At 45.0% G+C, this 16,902-nt stretch overlaps 2 pseudogenes; both read left to right on the top strand.

The window, feature by feature from the left end:
- The first annotated feature begins 1,147 nt into the window (after positions 1–1,147).
- Positions 1,148–2,964, top strand: LOC115507892 (annotated as a pseudogene).
- A 2,895-nt stretch (positions 2,965–5,859) lies between these two features.
- Positions 5,860–15,703, top strand: LOC115506930 (annotated as a pseudogene).
- The last annotated feature ends 1,199 nt before the right edge of the window (positions 15,704–16,902 follow it).

Raw genomic sequence — 16,902 nt, 5'->3', positions numbered from 1 at the left:
ACACCTCACCCAGGCTTGTGATTTCTAAACTGCGAGACGGACCCGCTAAAGTGGTCCGGTCAGTTTTGCGTCCTGGGACACGGTCACAATTCACAGAAACAGCACTCTCACTGTCTCTGCATGAAACACCAGAGAAACTAACAAGGACGGACCAGGAGACCGGAAACGTCAGGTAGCCACCAGACTTTGACAGACAAGAACCCAAAAGCCTGCTCAGTCACTTCGAGCAACACTCAACTCCCCAGTCAGTAGCCACCCTCCCGGAAGGAGGGCTGGAGACTCGAGGACCCTCACCCCCAGGACTTCGCAAGGGCCAGGGCTCCCCTTCGATGGCAGCTATCGTGAGGTGAGTGACAGTGGGGGAAACCTCTAAACTGTGAAAGTGACGGTCTCGGCCAGAGATATGATATGTGATGAGGGAAACCAAGGCAAGAAAGATGTAGTTTAAATCAAATTCCCTTACAGCCCGCAGCCCGTTGATAGACGTCAGACACCTGCGGTGTGTAACACTCCACTAGACGTTTATAGCTGCCTTAATGGTTACACTTCCTCAAAAACTAAAAGCAACCTTATCCTGACAATAGCTAAATCTTCAGGGTCCTGTGAGACCCTGCCTACAGCATCCGGAAATTCCATGGAAACTAACTTTATCTCTACCTTCCCCCACCCCCAACCTAAAAGTATATCATCGGTCACTCCTTACAAGCCCAATGCAGCTCTTTCTGCCCACGGGTCCTGTCCCTGGTGCTTTAATAAAATCACCTTTTTTTTTTTTTTTTGCAACAAAAGTGTCTTCAAGAATTCTCTCTTAGCCATTTGCTCGTGAACCCCACCTCAAATTCCATCAATAACAAAAGACGTATAAGCAAAGGGCAGTGAGGCAGCCGGCTAGAGAAGGCTGCCTTAAGGTGCAGCTCTCAGGGACAGGCTGCAGCGGAAGAGGCACGTGTCGACAAACTTCTTACATAGGTGTAAAGCATGTTACTTTCCCAAGGGCATGATCTCAGGGTTGTGGGATTGAGTCCAAAAACAGGCCCCAAAGATAGGCTCCACGCTCAGTGGGATTGTCTCTCTCTCTTTCTCTCTGCCTCCGCCTGCTCTCTTTCTCTCTGAAAAAAAAAAAAAAAAAAAAAAAAAAAGAAAAAGAAAAAAAAAAAGGAAAGGAAAGCACCCCCCCCAAAAAAAGACAGAAAGAAATACAGTGGAAGAAAGTCCAGTTTATTTCTCATGATAAAGTCCTGCTTAGGTTGGGAGACATTCCATTTTTTTCTTAAGTTTAAATAAAATTTACCCACTGTACTTGGGGTCTTCGTGTCGTTCCCACTTCAGACACCTATCTGGACTGTTGTCACCAGAATGGTGACATGATCGGTAGAGCAGGGGGCAAAGCAGATCTGCCTGGCGGAGGTGGAAGCTTCAGGATCATAATAACATTTGAAAACGCTATTGAAATGAACAAATTCCAAGAAAAAAACAATGACCGGTATTGACTCAAGAAAAGACAGAGAGTATTCAGAGCTCCTTCCACACGTGCGTCTGTGCCTGTTTCGTGGACTGTCCTCGCAGCATGGCCCCCAAATGCCAGTCGTCGCTCCCGCCACCTGGAAGAAAGAAATAAAGACTACCTCCCGCCCCCAAGCTGGAGGAGACATCCACCTGTCAGCACGTGCCGAAGGGAGAAAGGGAACAAGAAGCAGTTGAACATATTGATGAGGTACAAAATGAAAGAGACAGACTTAATGAAGAAGCCAGGGAGCCCGTTTTGGAAGTAGAATCGAAATGTAACAAACGCCGCCAACCACGTTTTCAGAAGCGGTCAGAATTGATCGCCCGGATCCCAAGTTTGGGGGTGACGATGTTCATCAGCCATCCACAAGCGTGTGCTTCTTGGGGAGGAGGATGAAGGGCACTGCGTTATTTGACAAGAGTTGAGGGGACAGAATTTGAAGATGTTAAGTCAGGCGACAGAATAGATTTCTATTTTGCTGAAAACCCTTATTTCAAAAATAAAGTTCTCACCAAAGAATTCCATCTGAAGGAGAGTGGTGACCCATCTTCCAAGTCCACGAAAATCAAGTGGAAATCTGATGAAACGTTCGAGTCAAACGCAGAGTAGAGCCAGCGAGGAGAGACCGTGTGAGGGACCAGAGGGCAGATGAGTTACGAGAGGCCATCAAAGATGCTATTTGGCCAAATGCGTTGACAGCGCTACTTGGTTCCCGATACGGATGATGAAGGAGGGAAAGGAGTGGAAGATGACCATGACAGGGAGAAAGGACCTTTTGTACTGTTCTCCAGTCCCGGGGGGCAAGCTGCTGTCTTTTCTTTTTCCCTCCTCTTACGCTGATTTTTGAAGTCTCTTTTCTCTCCCTTTGTACCACGGTTCTCAAATTATTTTGGGGGGAAATACCCGGAGCAGAACAGCGTGGGAAAAGAATCTCCCTGCTTTTCTGTTCCAAATTTATTTTTAACCCCTCCCTGTCTCAACGCAAAGTGTATGGAATCAACACATTGTGCTTGCTCTGTGGGTGAAAAGAAAACCTTTCTGGTCCCCTAGCTCTGCCGGAAATGGGAGGCTGCGAGGCCCCTGTGCAGTAGTATGTATAATCCTAGCTGTCCCCTCCTTTCTCTGTATATTGTGCTCAGAGATGACATTGTGTCTCTGGGAGAATATGGACAGTTAGCATTTACCAACATGTATCTGTCTGTTGCCTCTTTAAAAAAAAAAAAAAGAAGAAAACCCTTAGAGAATAGGGTTTTAGAAGGTCCACAAAAGGTGGGTTTGAGATATTTGGGTGGGTTAAGTCGGCACTTTGACAACATGGCTTCTCCTCTGGCATGTTTAATTGTGATGTTTAACAGATATCCTTGCAGTTGAAGATGACACTTTTATTTATTTATTTATTTATTTATTTATTTATTTATTTATGTTTATTGATTTTGGAGTAGACAGAGGGAGCGCACGGGGAGAGGCGGGGGGGGGGGGACAGAGAATCCCAAGCACGCTCTGCACTGTCAGAACAGAGCCCGACTCGGAGTTCGAACTCAGAAACTGTGAGATCATGACCTGATCGGAAATCAGGAGTTGGATGCTTAACTGACTGAGCCACCTAGGCGCCCCTGTTCCTGTTTATTTAAAAAAATTTTTTTGTTTCACTGAAAAGGAAAGATAATGCTCAGTTTTAAATGTTAAAATGTACAGTTGCTTTTTTAAAATAAAACTTAATGTAGACACACACAAAGAAAAGGCAGAAACCCTACGTAGTCATATAATCATAAAATTATTTTTACCAGTAAATATCCCCCCTATATAGCAAACTCCAGGCCCAGATGACCTTGTCAGCAAGATCTGTCAAATATTGAAGAACAAACAGTTCTAGTTTTATACACATTCTCTCAGAAAATAACAAAAAAGGATACAATTTTGTTAGAAGGCAAACATAACTCTGACTCCAAAATGTGTCAAAGACATTACAAGAAAGAAAATTATTGGCCGAGCTCACTCGTGAGCATAGATGCAAAAAATCCAAGCAAAATATTAGCAACATCTAAAGATGATAACACGTGGTGACCAGGTTGCATTTATCTGTGGAGTGCAAAGTTGGTTTAACAAGAGAATATAATTTATTGGGGCACCTGGGTGGCTCAGGCAGTTGAGTATCTGACTCTTGATTTCAGTTCAGGTCATAATACTGGCTCATGGGATCAAGCCCTGAGCCGGGCTCCTCACTGAGCATAGAACCTGCTTGAGAGTCTCTCTCTCCCTCTGCTCCTCCCCACCTCTCTCTCTCTCCAAAAGTAAAAAAAAAAAAAAAATTAAAAAATAAATTAAAAAAGAATCCCTCTTAAAAAGAGAGAATAATTTATTGTAATCAACCACATTAATAGGTTAAGGCAGAAAAATTACATGGTCATCACATTAGGTGCAAAAAAAAAAAGCATTTGATAACATGTCTACTATTCATTAAAAAGAAAACTCAGGAAACTGGGAATTAAAATGAGCTTCCTTCACAAAAGCCCTATAAAAATAGTGGTAGAAAATGAAAGCTTTGCCTGGAGATCAGAAGTAAGAAAAGGCTGCTCGTTACCGTCGCCACTTTTGTTGACATTGTAATGTCCGTTCCAGTCAGGGCAAGAAAAATAAGTAAAAGCTAAAGGCGAGGGAAGGCTGTCATTATTCACCGGTGATTTGATGTGTATTACGATACACCAAAGAATCTAGAGATAAATTATTATACTTACGAGGAGAGTGTAACAAGGTTGCTGGATGTAAAATCCATATATAAAAATTATTTATATTTCTATCGGGAGCGAAGAGTTCAAAAATGAAATTTGAAAAAATAATACACCATTTGCAATAGCATTATATATTTTTTCAATGTGGAGAGAGAGAATGAACGGGGGAAGGGCAGAAAGAGAGGGAGACAGAGGATCCGAAGCGGGCTCCGTGCTGACGGCAGACGGCCTGATGTGGGGCTTCAACTCACGAACCACGAGATCGTGACCTGAGCTGAAGTCGGGTGCTCAACCGACTGAGCCTCCCAGGCGCCCCTGCAATAGCATTAAAAAAAAACACAAGATAGGGGCGCCCGGGTGGCTCAGTCAGTTGAGCATCCGACTCTTGATCTCAGCTCAGGTCACAATCCCAGGGTTGTGAGTTCAAGCCCTGCATTGGGACTCTGCGCTAGGCATGAAGGCTACTTAAAAAAAAACACTTAGGAATACATTTATAAAAGATTTGCAAGCCCTTTGTGGAAGAAGTTATAAAACTTTAATGAGGGACGTTAAGGAAGAAGACCTAAGTAAATGAGACACATACATGGCCGGACTGGAAGCGTCAATACTTTAAAGGTGTCAATTTTCTCCAAGTGGATTTATTACACATTCGATGCGATATCTATCAAAATCATAATACAACAAGCTGATTCTAAAGTTTACTCCCCTGCTTGCACTCTGTCTCTCTCTCCCTTTCGAAAATAAACAAACATTAAAAAATTTTTTTGAAAGGGGGCGCCCGGGTGGCTTAGTCGGTTAAGCGTCCGATTTGGCTCAGGTCATGGTCTCACGGTTTGTGGGTTCAAGCCCCGCGTCGGGCTCTGTGCTGACAGTTCGGAGCCTGGAGCCTGCTCCGGATTCTGTGTCCCGCCCCCCGCCCCTGCCCCACTCCCGCTCTGTCTGCTGAAAATAAATAAACGTAAAAAAATTAGGGATATCATACAGGAATGAAAATCCACTAACTGTGGCTATATTTAATAACAAAAACATAAAGGTTAGTGAAAGGAGAGAGACACGAACTAATGTATACGAGGCAGTGACTATCACAACAGCGCAGGCTGGAGTGACAGCCGGTAGCTGTGGACGGGCACCTGGCGGTGTTGATTTATTCAGCTTCGAGGTGGCGACACGGCTGTGTACCTCAGGATTGTCCTTTCAACCGTGCAGTATATTTGATGCACTGTATTTCAAACAGCTTTATTCGGATGGAACTTACATACATCAAAGGGTGTTGTCTAAAGTATACAATTTGGCACATTTTGACACTTGTTTACTCGTGTAAAACCACCACAATCGGGATGATGAGCATAGCCAGAACCCCCCGAAAGCTTCTTCGTGCCCATCTGGTCTGTGAATCCCCCCTCTCACCACTCCCCTTAGCCCAATCCCCGTGCAACACCGATCTGCTTTCTGTCACTACGTGTTCCTTTGTCTTTTCTAGGGTTTTATAATAAATGGAATTGTGCAGTGTAGACCCTTGTTGTGTCTGGCTTCTTTTCGCTAGCATGATTACTTTGACGTCGTTGAGTAGCATTCCCCTGCATGGGTGTAGCGCGATTTCCTTCTCGTTCATCCCTCTGAAGGATGTCCGCCCTGTTGCACCTGCTGAGGGTGCTGAAATTCTACCTGGAACAGGGAGACCCTGTGAATGTCTCCAGCCTGGGTGCTCAGAGTGGAGACCCCTCCTCCGCACCCAGATCCGGGCCTCCAGGTGCGGCGTAAGCCGTGTCTTCTCCGGGGAACTGGGGTGGGACTGAGCTTGTAGCCACTCTGTCAGAACTGAAGGCCCACAGAATGCCCAGCACGTGGGTGAAAACAGGTGCATCCTTCTAGATGCTGGAGGAAAATCACTACCAGCCGGGACTTCTATAAAGTAGCCAAATTATCACTGATATCTAAAGGCAGAATACAGGTTCCAGGTCCGGGGCGGCCAGTCTAGATCGGAAAAGTGTCACAAAAAAGACAGACATATGCGGTCCTTAATCTCCATCCCAGCCCTGCCGGATGCCCACCTGGGGAGCCCTGTTTCCCAATGGTCACTCACGACCTTGCCCACTGGCTTCCCCGGAAAAGAACTCCCAGGGAGGGTGAGGCCAGACCCCGGCCCAGAAACTCTGTCCGGCTTCTCTCCAATGATGTGGTTGCCCTCTCCTTATTTATCACTCAGCTTTTATATTCATCAACCTCGTGCCTTTCTACCAAGTGAGCCTTCCCTGTCACCCTGTCCAGACTTGCAACACTCCCTCCGTGCATCCTTCTAGACCCGAGCTAGCGGAGTGAAGAAGTCTGATGAAGCTACTAGTTCCTTCTTGACACTGACAACAAAGGCATTAGGGACACAAGTGTGTTTGGGGAATGTATCTGTTAGGGCACCTGACATTTGAGCGCTGACTGTGGGCCAGGCACTTTTCTGGCCCCGGAGAGAGCAGAGGACAAGGCGCAGCCCTGTCCTCATGGCGTTCACTTTTCGGTGCAGGGGACGAAAGCTAACACGCGTCCAGACTCGATAACACTGGGGGGAAATAGGTGCCCGGAAGGGAAGGAGAGCCAAGGCATAGCGCAGGCCAGCACTGCCGCTATTTTACGCGGGACGCATAGTTTGCTACGTAGACAACTAGTGTCACAGATTATAGTGTTAGCCAGTAGGGGCGCCTGGGTGGCCCCGTTGGTTAGGCGACCGACTTCGTCTCAGGTCATGATCTTGCGGTTTGTGAGTCCGAGCCCACGTTGGGCTCTGTGCTGAAAGCTCAGGGCCTGGAGCCTGCTTCGGATTCTGTGTGTCCCCCTCTCTCCGCCCCCTCCGCTGCCCACAGTCTGTGTCTCTCAATAGTAAATAAACGTTAAAAAAAATGTATAGTGTTAGCCAGCTCTATTGGAAAGATTTTTAAATTTTCTGTGTATTATGATGTTTTGACATCCAAAAACGGACAGACAAAAAAACCCCTTTCTGGCCGGGGAGACACTGCCCTTCCCATGGCCGGCCAATTCTTCAGCTCAAGCCAGGAGCGTGTCTCTGGTATGCAAACTAGCCGATCCGGGTCAGGTCAGCCTCTAGCTGGCCCCTACAGCACAGCAGGCTCTGTTCCTCTGCCTTAATCATCCCAGGGTCGGGTGTCGGGCAACTAGAGACACCCCCCCCATAGCCCAGGGCCTACTGAGACTATTCAAATCAGTCAATTCTAGACTCTTAGGCCTGTCCCGCCTTGCCGTCCTCGCGGAAGCCCCGGTAAAGTCTCTGGCCTAAACCGTCCCCTCACTCCTGTCGTCTGCCTCCTGACAACCTGACTCGTCATCCCGTAAAAGAATACAAAATGCTAACTTGTGTCCTTCTCTTTGTTTTGCCCCAAGAATAGGACTGTCCTACTTCCGCCCATTTCTTTAGGGACTTCCAGCAAATTGTGCAAGCTCTGCTTCAGTGAAATCCTGCTCTGTCCGTAAGCATTCGTTACAGTGGCTTCTTGATGGCAACGTGCTCCCTTTATTGACATACACGGAGACTGTGTGGGTGCCACTGAATATTCTCTGAATTCCCCTCTGTCAGACGCTAATATTGCTGTTTCCATTGATTCAAAAAGCGGCAGCTGAGAGCAGACCGGTCTCTGAGGAGTTCAGCCGGTGCACGGGCTGTTCAAATGAGCCGGGACATTTGTCCGTGAAGACTGAGAACCGCGAGACACAGAGCCGCGAGGGTACAGAAATGAGAAGTCAGAGAACGGAAGCAAGCATGGAGGAAGGAGAGGTGGGAGAAAGATTCCCCGATGCCCTGAGCTCTCGACAAAAGTTGCCCTTGTCAGTAGATATCGTTCAATGTTGATCAGTCGCATAGTAAAGGTTTGACTGGATTATTTAAAGGCATAAATAAAAGCACTAGAAGATCTGAAAGCAATACCGTAAACACAAAGTTCGCCAGAGAAGCAGGCAGAGAAGGAGGAGGGAAGAGTGTACTTACTTCCTAGACTTTCATTTATTTATTTATTGAGAGAGAGAGAGAGAGAGAGAGAGAAAGCGTGTGTGTGCGGGGGTGGAGAGAGAGGGAGACAGAATCCCAAGCAGGCTCCATGCTGTCAGTGTAAGTCCGATGTGGGGCTCAAACCCATGAGCCATGAGATCGTGACCTGAGCTGAAACCAAGAGTTGGACGCCTAACGGGCTGAGCCACCCAGGCGCCCCCACTTCCTAGGCTTTTAAAGTTCACCCATGGGCCTGTTTGTCCTGAGATCGGCTGCTCACCTCTCCCTCACCCTGTGGGGAGAGGCCTTGCTGCCGGCCCTTCCCAGGCTTGGGGCTTAGCCGGTTTCTGGCAGGGATTGATCATGGAAGGCATGAGCAAGACTAGAGAGGAGGAGGAAGGGGACTCTCTTCCTCTTTGTCTCAGGGGCGGCAGCTGCAGCTCTCACCAGGAGCCCTCCTTGATTCCGCCCTAGGAATGGCAGTGATCTCCTATCCAGGTGGATCTCTAAGCTGCCTGCACATTTACCTCCCAGGAGTCCTAGGTGACCCTTTCCTGGCATTCAATGCCCTCACTTGAAGTGGTTTCTGTTTTCCTGGGAGGACCTTAATGCCTAAAATAGCCAGTTTGAGACCACAATAAGGGAAAGCCCATGCTGGGCATCTTGGCAGAGGGAAGGGAGAGACGAACCACTGACCACATACTAAGCCAGAAAGGGTCCCGAAGAAATTTCAAAAAACAGAAAAGAATATGAACACATTGTTGGAATAGAATGTTAGCAACTAAAATGGAAAACAAAACAGAAGCCTACCCTTAGAATTTAAAGCTCCCTTTAAGGGGCGCCTGAGTGGCTCAGTTGAGCGTCTGACTTCGGCGTAGGTCATGATCTCACGGTTCATGGGTTTGAGCCCCTCGTTGGGCTCTGTGCTGACAGCTCAGAACCTGGAACCTGCTTCCGATTCTGTGCCCCTCCCCCACCCACGCTTTCTCTATGTCTCTCAAAGAATGAATAAACATTAAAAAAAATTTTTTTAACTCCCTTAAAAAAAATCTTTCGTTAAAAAAAGTCAAAGAAAACTTGCCAAATGCCTAGAAAACAGGAATGATGAGAACAGAAAGTACTGAGCTGGTACACAGAGAAACCAGAGAACTGATAATCTCAAAACTGGTTCTTTGAGAACCCAAAAACAAGACAAAAAGATAAAACAGTAGCCAACCTACATAAGGGGTAAAAAAAAAAAAATACGAAAGAAAACAAAATTAGGGGAGCCTGGGTGGCTCAGTCGGTTAAGCCTCCTCTGGATTTCGGCTCAGGTCATGATCTCAAGGGTTCGAGAGTTTGGGCCCCATGTCGGGCTCTGTGCTGATAGCTCTGAGCCTGGAGCCCGGAACCTGCTTCGGATTCTCTGTCTCCCTCTCTCTCTGCCCTCCCCCGCTCGTGCTGTCTGTCTGTCTGTCTGTCTCTCTCTCTCTCTCTCTCTCTCAAAAATGAATAAATATTAACATTTTTTTAATCAAAAAAAAAAAAAAGAAAACGAAATTGAAAGCCCGAACTGGGAAATAACAGATACCGAGGAAGTCTCTAATCCCTCCAAGACCTCACAGAAGGGCCATAAGCCCCCTGGGGTCACAAACAACTTGTGATGTAGGCAACAGAACCCTTAACCACAGGGGAACCCTTAACCACAGAGAACGTTCTCCTAAAGACATCCCTGATGCCTCAGTGAGCTATCGCCACTGCTTCAGAAGTCACCTCCGGACCCAACCCAGCCCAGGAGGAGAGAGGGGCTGTGGCTTCCCAGAAGGCCCCAGAGGACTTGCCGGAACTTACCACGGGCCAGATCCAGCTTAGTGGCCCCCACAGTTTCCCACAGCAGGGTTTCTTCCTGAGGCACACAAGAGCGGAAGCCAGAATCTAAGCAGGGCTCTACAAACAGGGGGAAAGGGGCACCTGTCCCGAGGGTGTCTGGGTCTCTTCGGGACAGCTCTCAGTCCCACTGATCACTTGCCTCTTTCAGTAGCAGAGCTGTGCTGTCTCATCAACGCGTTGAGTCACCGTTTCCGTGGCCCATCCTGCAGAGTTACTCCAATGAGCCCTAGAATCGTATCGTCACGTTCCATGACACTCGGGGAAACGATGGGCATCGCTTCTCGGACCCCTTCAGAGCCCAATGTTTCTGATCCCCTTCCCTCCACTCTCTTACTTCTCGGAGATTATCTTTTCACCTGTATCGGGATGACACGTAACTGTTAGCTCCGACAGCGCAAAGGTAAAGCGAAGCTGCTGTCGAGTGGTCAAAGATACATTTCTATTGAAAGTTAACAGCACAGGAGGTTCGAGTGTATTATTTATACTTACAAACAACTAAAGAGAGCAGTATGACTATCAAATCTGATGCGGCAGGGGTTCCCCAAGGCCTCTCTCAGGAGCACACGGGCCTGCTGAGTCAACCCTTCACGCTACACATAAGGAGAAGGGGGCCGTGTCCCATCCTGCCACACAAGCCTGTCGTTCTGCGTTTTGTGCATAGGCTGACTCTACCAGGTGAAAACCAAAGACACAAATATACGTTATGATGTTTATGTAAATATATATTTTTAATTTAATTTTTTATTTTTTAAAATGTACGTCCCAATTAGTTAGCATCTAGTGCAACAATGATTTCAGGAGTAGGTTCCTTAGTGCCCCTTCCCCATTCAGCCCATCCCCCCTCCCACACCCCCTCCAGTAACCCTCAGTTTGTTCTCCATATTTGTGAGTCTCTTCTGTGTTGTCCCCCTCCCTGTTTTTATATGATTTTTGTTTCCCTTCCCTCATGTTCATCTGTTTTGTCTCTTAATGTCCTCCTATGAGTGAAGTCATATGATACTTGTCTTTCTCTGACTAATTTCACTTAGCACAATACCCTCCAGTTCCATCCACGTAGTTGCAAATGGCAAGATTTCATTCTTTTTGATGGCCGAGTCGTACTCCATTGTCTATATAGACCACATCTTCTTTCTCCATCCATCCATCGAGGGACATTTGGGCTCTTTCCATACTTTGGCTATCGCTGATAGTGCTGCATAAACATGGGGGTGCCAGTGTCCCTTCGAAACAGCACACCCATATCCCGTGGATAAATGCCTAGTGCCATTACTGGGTCGTGGGGTAGTTCTATTTTTAATTTTTTGAGGAACCTCCATGCTGTTTTCCAGAGTGGCTGCAGCAGCTGGCATTCCCAGAAATATATTTTGATGCCAGCTGAAGAAGAGACATGCTAGGATTCCAGTTCCCTTGTATAAGTCAAATTTGGTGAGCCCTGGGCCATCAGGAAAGACTTGTTTCAGCATCGAGTTATTTGTCTCTTCTTATGCACCATCGGTTGGTAAACTTACGATATGTTTTGCTTTCTTTCCTATTTTGATTGTAAATTCCTCATAAGTTCTTTTTTTATCCTGTTTCTAGGGCCGTTTCTAGTTGTTTTTCCTTATTTTCTCGTACTAATTACCATCGTCGCATTCAATTTTCTTCCAACTCCCAATCGCAACAGCTAATACATTGAGTTCACATACACACGCTCTTTCTTTTTTCAATTCTTGGAGTCCTCTCTCCCAGGGCCTGCCATTCTCCTAGTCCAATCCACGCTGATTGCCAATCAGGCCTTCTGCCCAGTTGGCATCTCCAGTATTTCCTATCACTGTGGTCCTGGATTAGATCCACTGTTTTGTGGATCCCACATTTTCCTTTTTCTTGGCTTCCACCCTTGTGTTGCTGGAGAACATCCTCAAGTAGATTCCTAAGAAAGTATATTTGGGAGGTGAGTTTTCTTAGCCCTTCCGTATCTAAAAATATTTTAATTCCATTGTCACACTTGATGGATATTTTGGCTGGAATTCTAAATTGAAAATCATTTTCTCTTGGAATTTTGAAAGCATCACCCTATTACCTATTATCTTTTTAAAACTTGTTGCCCTATTGTCTTTTATCATCCAGTGTTGTAATGAAGTCTGATGTGACTTATTCTGATTCCTGTTCTTTTTTTCTCAGTTTTATCTTACAAGAACTCTTGTTAGTTGCCTGCTGGACTTCCTAGATCATTCTTTGAAGTCCTTATATTTCCTCTCATATTTTTTTCATCTGTGTTGTTTTGTTCTATTTCCTGGGAGATTTCTTCAGTTTTGCCTTTTGATATTTCTACTGAAACTTGAACTTCAATAATCACATTTAATTTCCAATAATTCTTTCTTGTTCTCCACTCCTTTAAAAAAATTTTTTTTAACGTTTATTCATTTTTGAGAGACAAAGAGAGGCAGAGTGCAAGCAGGGGTGGGGCAGAGAGAAAGGGAGACGTAGAACCCGAAGCAGGCTCCGGACTCTGAGCTGTCAACACAGAGCCCGGTGTGGGGCTCAAACCCATGAACTGTGAGATCATGACCTGAGCCAAAGTCGGACGCTTCACCGACTGAGCTATCCAGGCGCCCCTTGTTTTCTGCTCCTTTCACATACTATTCTATTCTTGTTTTGTGGATACAATAGTTTCTTTCAGTTCTCTGAATATGCTAATTAAATTTTTCCATATGTTCCCTGCATTTTCTGGGGTTCCTCTGAGCTCATTTTTCCCTACAGATTATACTTGATTTAAAAAAAATAATTTTATTTATTTTTGAAAAGAGAGAGAGAGAGCGCACACAGGGGAGGAGCAGAGATTCCGAAGTGGGCTCCACACTGACAGTCCCCGACATGGGCCTTGAACTCACAAACTGCAAGATCACGACCTGAGCTGAAGTTGGATGCTCAGCCGACTGGGCCACCCAGGTGCCCTTATACTTGGTTATTTTTAATGTTGAAGACCTTAAAATTTCTGATGATCCTTCATGGTTGATTTAAATTTAATAAAGAAGGGCTGGGTAGCTATTTTGGATTTAATCTGCTTTAGGGCAAATAGGTGTGTTTTTCCTGCTACGACTCTTCTGTGTAGGACGGGGAGCCAAAGAAGTGTGTTCGCATTCTGCAAATGCTAGAATGAGGAGAAAATTGCCCAGGAGTTGCCAACATCCATGCTGGCAGCCCTGGCTCTCTACAGACATTTCGTTCAAACTCTTTAGAGAACTGTCGGGTATTTTTCCTGCGGGCCTCCGCCAGCTGTCAGCCCGGCTATCCGGTAGAGAGGAGGAGGGACGTTCCCACTCTCTGGTCCCATTGATTTTGATTTTGCCCTTGTACCACAGGCCTGCCGATTCAGAGCCTACTCTCTGGTCTTACATCGGGCGAACTTGCTCCCACGTCTTCTGTAGCTCCCTTATCACATATGCTAGGCTCGATTTTTTCCCGCCTATTTCTTTCAACTAATTCCTACCTGCTTTCCAAAAAACTTGAAATCTGCCCATTGTGGAGAACCTCCCGTCTTCGCCACACTCTCTTCACTTTGATGGGTTTATTTCTTTCTGTTCCTCAATACTGTTCTTATAGCGAGTTTCTTTGGGTCAAGAAGGAAAAACTCTGCGTGTGGGCACGCACGAGAGTGACCATGATGTGTCGAAGTCTATTCATTTCTGGCCTATTTTCCTGTTTTCTAGTACAGGTAGTCAAGGTTATTAACTTCTTCTAGATGACCATTTTGGCCACACAGCTTAGGTTTTAATATGTGGAACTGTCACAGTTGGTCGTTTCTGAAGAGCTTATCATTTTGGTTTCTGTTTCCCCTTTAACCAGAGAGCTATTTTGAAGTCTGTCTTAACACTTCCAAGCAGAGAGTGGTTTTCGTTTCGTTTTGTTTTGTTTTACTTTTGCCCATTCTTTTGTTTCTAAGTTTTCATTTTATTCTATTGTTGCCAGAGACTGGACTGCACGCTTTCTACAGTTTGGAATTGACTGAGACTTTTGGTTTGAGGAGTCTAATTCATAAGTAACTTTGGGAAATGTCCCATAGTACTTGAAACAAATTTATGTTTTCAATTTTTTGTGGTATCATCTGAGATGCTAGCTCTAAAACTCTGGACCGTCTGTTTTTACCCTTCTTATTTTCCAGTGTCATTTTGCATTTGCTTTTTATTTTTTTTTTAAATTTTTTTTTTCAACGTTTATTTATTTTTGGGACAGAGAGAGACAGAGCATGAACGGGGGAGGGGCAGAGAGAGAGGGAGACACAGAATCGGAAACAGGCTCCAGGCTCTGAGCCATCAGCCCAGAGCCTGACGTGGGGCTCGAACTCACGGAGCGCGAGATCGTGACCTGGCTGAAGTCGGACGCCCAACCGACTGCGCCACCCAGGCGCCCCTGCATTTGCTTTTTAAAAAATATATACAATCTTATCAGTTCAAGGGATTTTTAGACAGATTGAGTAGAAGTTGGTGCTCTGTCTGTTTTATCGATAAAATCCTTCTGGTTGTTGTTTTTCTGTCAACTGCTATTCATACTGTGTTTTCCTGGTTTTTATCTTGTACAGTCTGAATTTTGAGGGGACCCATTTAAAAAAATAGTATAACCCAAAGTTTTAAATGACACATTTTTAATTCTACCAGTGAATATTTTTTTTTAAGTTTGTTTATTTTGAGAGAGAGAGAGAGAGAGAGAGAGTGCACGCAAGCACACACACACACACACACACACACACACACGTGAGAGATGGGGAGGGGCAGAGAGAGAGGGGGAGAGAATCCCAAGCAGGCTCCGCATTGCCAGCGCAGAGCCCGACGCAGGGCTGGAACCCACAAACTGTGAGACTGCGACCTGAGCCGAAATCAGGAGTCAGGCGTGTAGCCAACTGAGCCACCCAGGCGCCCCCCCCCCCACAAGTGTATACTGAAAACTCTAGTATATTTTTCTACTTTTCAATGGTAAAGTGCATTTGGATTATTTAAGCCTCATTTATTGAAACTAAGGTATTTAGCAAGACCCTCTTCATTGGTTTTCTCTTTCAAAAAGGTTTTGACTTCTAGTCTTGTACACTTACTCTTCCCAATCTTGAGTGAACTTGCTCCAGTCCACAAAAACTCCTCGATTTTGACTTGGGAAAAAAATTTCCAGATTAATTCCTGAAGAATTGACACCTTCTGGTGGCGGCAGCTCCAAAGCAGAGTTCGCGCTGTGGCGGCCAGAGTCAAAGCAGGACAGGCGTTTAGAGAGTTTCTTCCCCTCTTTGACCGGCTTTTGGTTGAAAGGAGTGCAGCCAAAACTATAACTAAAGGAGGCATTGTGCTTCCAGAAAAATCTCAAGGAAAAGTCTTGCAAGCAACGGTCATTGGCTAGGGCTCTGAAGGAAAGGGTGGAGAGATTCAAGCGGTTGGTATGAAAGTTGGAGATCAAGTTCTCCCAGAATGTGAAGGCACCCAAGTGGTTCTTATTTAGAGATGGAGGGGTAGAGATGGAGACAGTCTTGGCAAGAATGGAGACTGAAATACGTAATTATCGAAATGGCATCAAGTGAAGCTGCCCATTCCAGTGAATTTGTGAAATCTTTCATCAGGTAGATAATTTTCATGGCTCTCTTTTATAATAAACTAATGACATCCAGTGTCTCTCAAATTAGGTTTAGGGTACTGTTATAAACATCACCAAATAAAAATGCATAAATGAATGGTTCAACAAAATTGATATCTTTATTATGTCGACCTCCTTCTAGGAGTATGATAGTTTCTTTCTTCCTTTTTTTTTTCAGGTCTTCTTTTATGTTTTTCGGTAAAGTGTTATAGCTTTTAAATATAGGTTTTTGGCATTTCTTAAGTTCATTCCCAGCTGTTTTATAATTTTTGTAGCCAGAGTGAGTTGAATCTTTAATTACATTTTCCAGCTTTTTCAAAAATATTTGTTTTGAGTGAGTGAGAGAGAGAGAGAGAGAGAGAGCATGAGTCGGGGTGGGGGGGAGAGGGAGAGAGAGAGAATTCCAAGCAGGCTCCGCACTGTCAGAGCAGAGCCTGATGTGGAGCTCGACCTCACGAACCTTGAGATCATGACATGAGCCAAAATCAAGAGTCGGATACTTAACCAACTGAGCCCCCTGGGCACCCCACATTTTCCAGATTTTCATTACTTGCTGAGGTCTTTCTCTACGAGGTCTAATGGCTCTTTCTCCTCACAGTGAAACACAAAGGATGGGGTTTAAAAGAGAATCAGAGGAGGATACATGTGTTTTATTTTACATGAATGATGTTGCATCATAGCTCCTGTTCCATTTCTTGCTTTTTTCCCACTTCACACCATTAAATATGTTTACGCTAAGTTTTTTAATAGATACCTTTGATCAGATTGAGGAAGCTGCCTTCTATTCAGAGCTGTCTAGGTTGTTGTTTTTCTCGTAAGTAGTCGTTGTATTTTACACTTGTATTAAACACTTTTCCTGTATCTATTGAAATAATCATATAATTTGTTCCCCTTAAATCTCTTAAGGTTGATTTTCTAATTTTAAACCATCCTTGCATTCTTAGGATAAATCTCAACTTGGTTATATCATTATATTCCACTGGATTCTGTTTATTTGGCTAGAATTTTTACATGTACTTACACATCCTGTGGCACACTTTCATTGGCTCATTATAGTAGTTATATTAGTCTCATAAAATAAGTTTCGAGGTTTTTTCCTCGGTGTATGGTTGGAATTACCCATTCATTAACAATTTGGTGGAATTCATCTGTAAAGCTCTCTGAGCTCATTGTTTTTCTTTTTCTTTTTCTTTTTTTGGCAGGGGGTAGATTTTTAC

This window comes from Lynx canadensis, chromosome X (assembly GCF_007474595.2).
Source record: "Lynx canadensis isolate LIC74 chromosome X, mLynCan4.pri.v2, whole genome shotgun sequence".
NCBI lineage: Eukaryota > Metazoa > Chordata > Mammalia > Carnivora > Felidae > Lynx > Lynx canadensis.
This window is presented reverse-complemented; position numbering and strand designations above follow the sequence as displayed.